At 23.5% G+C, this 2,767-nt stretch overlaps 1 protein-coding gene and 1 long non-coding RNA gene across 4 annotated transcripts in view; one reads left to right on the forward strand and one right to left on the reverse strand.

The window, feature by feature from the left end:
* LOC117173986 overlaps positions 1-2,767 on the reverse strand; it is a 174,636-nt gene that overhangs the window by 166,999 nt on the left and 4,870 nt on the right. The gene's annotated exons all lie outside the window — the stretch shown is intronic.
* Positions 1-2,767, forward strand: part of LOC117173983 (probable cytochrome P450 301a1, mitochondrial) — a 102,520-nt gene that overhangs the window by 86,104 nt on the left and 13,649 nt on the right. The gene's annotated exons all lie outside the window — the stretch shown is intronic.

Below are 2,767 nucleotides of genomic sequence, written 5' to 3' on the forward strand. Positions count from 1 at the left end.
AAGTACTACGGAAAACCATACATATAATTTTTAAAAGTTGTTGTGATAACATTGTAAGGCTCCCCGAAAGAAACATTTATTTTCAACTAAAAAATATCATTTTTCAATGAAACATAGAATAGTTAAATTTGTGGTTAAAAAAAAATAATTGAAAATTCTTTAGAATGTTTTAAAATATCTCTTGAAAATTCCTTACAATTTTAATAATACCTTAAAATACTCCAAATCATTTAAAATCTTATACTAAATTATTTAAATCATTAGAAAATGGTTTGAAATCTATTAAAACATCCTAAGATATATCAAATACTTTAAAATAAAATATTAACTTACTGTCAAAAATAGAAAATTCCTTAGAACCTTTTAAAATACTCTTAAATATTTCGAAACCTTCCAAATCTTTTGAAATACCATGACTTCTTTTAAAGATTTCTAAAGTACTTTGGAATTTTTCTAAAGAAGCCTGCTAAAGTTGTTAAAATTCTTTGAGATTCCTTTAAATTATAAAAATAAGTTGAAAATCTATTAAATATCTATTGAAAATTCCTTGGAATCTTTTAAAACTCTCTCAAATCTCTAAAATCATTTGAAATACCTAGAACTTTTTTTTAAGATTTCTAAAGTACTTTGGAATTGTTTTAAATAACCCTTCTAAAAATTTTTTAATTCTTTGAAATTCCCTTAAATTATGAAAATCAGTTGAAAATTCCTTGACATCTTTTAAAACATTCTCAAATATTTAAAATCCTTACAAATCTTTTGAAATCTTTTGAAATTTTTAGAAGCTCTTGAAAATTCCTTGAAATTTTAAAAAGACCCTGAAATATTTCAAATGCTTTCAAATCTCATATTACATTACTGCAATCAATAGAAAATTCTTTCGAATCTTTTAAAATTCTCTCAAATTTTTCAAATCCTTTAAAATCTTTTGAAATACCTAGAACTTTTTTTTAAGATTTCTAAACTACTTTCGAATTTTTAAAAATAACCTTTCGACATTTTTTTATTTCTTTGGAATTTCTGTCAGTTATAAAAATAAATTGAAAATTCCTTGTCATCTTTTAAACACCCTCATTATAAAGTTTCTTCTAACACTTGAGAAATTTTTTAAATTTCAAGATATTTTCAAAATCTTCAAAAAATTTCAAGAGATTTCAAAAGATTTTAAATATTTGAGGATGTTTTAAAAGATGTCGCGGAATTTTCAATTTATTTTTATGAAATCTTTATGAAATCTTTTAGATTTTAGAAAACTTAAAAACAAGTTCTAGGTATTTAAAAAGATTCCGAAGGATTTGAAAAATTTTAGAGCATTTTAAAAGATTTCAAGGAGTTTTCAATTGATTACAGTTATTTAATATGAGATTTTAAAGGATTTAAAATATTTCAGGGTATTTTTAAAATTTTAAGATATTTTCAAGAGCTTTAAAACATTTTAAAGATTTTAGAAGATTTTTAAGGATTTTAAATATTTGAGGGTATTCTGAAAGATCTCAATGAATTTTCAAAATATTTTTATAATTTAATGGAATTTCAAAAAAATTTAACAACTTTAGCAGGGTTATTTAAAAAAATTCTAAAGTACAGTGAAACTCTTTTATACCGTCGATTTTGGGGCTGACCTTGAGTGTAAATTAACTCATTGTAGCCCGCTTCGCTTTTGTTTGTTCACGCATGACTGCTCGCCTGAGTGATTACTGCAGACCCCGTGGCCCCCATGCAGTTTCTGTTGTACCTACCTACGGCGTGGCTTCAATTCTCGAAATGGTTATAGACGGGAGGGCTATTAAGTGTTTCACTGTACTTTAGAAATCTTTCAAAGATGTCAAGGTCTTTCAAAATATTTTGAAAGTTTCGAAATATTTGAGAGTATTTTAAAAGGTTCCAAGAAATTTTCAATTTTTGACAGTAATTTAATATGAGATTTTAAAGGATTTGATATATCTTAGGATATTTTAATAGATTCCAAGGCATTTTCAATTGATTTCAATAATTTAGTATGAGATTTTAAAGGATTTGAAATCTTTTAAGGTATTTTTAAAATTGTAAGGGATTTTCAAGAGCTTTGAGAAACTTCAAGAGATTTTAAAGGATTTAAAATTTTTTCGGATATTTCAAAATATTCCAAGGAATTTTCAATTAATTTTAATAATTTAGTACGATTTCAAAGGATTTTAAAGATTTTTTTCGTATTTTCGGGTTGAAAGTGCAACTAATACGTTAAATTTTTTTTTTTTTTTGATGATTCATCAATTAGTTGGATAAATTTGTTTTCTGAAAATGTAACTTTTTTGTAAAAAATTCATTTTGTTTTTTGGTTAAAAATTAATTTATTTAACCACAAATTTAACTATTCTATGTTTCATTGAAAAGTGATCTTTTGTAGTTCAAAATATTTGTATTCTATTGAATACTCGTCTTTCTTGGTAGAAAATTAATCTTTTTGGTCGAAAATTTAACATTGATTAGACGCTAATTTTTTGTACCAAAATTAGTCTTGATGGAAAATAAATTTCTTTTCTGCAAAATTCATGTGTTTTATTAAAGATGCCTTTTTTAGTACACAATTTAGCTTTTTGGATGAAAATTCAACTTTTTGTTTAAAAATTTTACTATTATGTGGAAAACAATTTTTAAAATATTTTTTGGTTATTTTATGTCTTTTATTCAAAATTTATCTTTTTTTTTTTGCAGAAAACTAATTCTTTTAGTTGAAAGTTTAACTATTTCTGTTAAAAGTTGTCAACTATTCATTAATATTAATTAA

This window comes from Belonocnema kinseyi, chromosome 5 (assembly GCF_010883055.1).
Source record: "Belonocnema kinseyi isolate 2016_QV_RU_SX_M_011 chromosome 5, B_treatae_v1, whole genome shotgun sequence".
Classification (NCBI taxonomy): Eukaryota; Metazoa; Arthropoda; class Insecta; order Hymenoptera; family Cynipidae; genus Belonocnema; species Belonocnema kinseyi.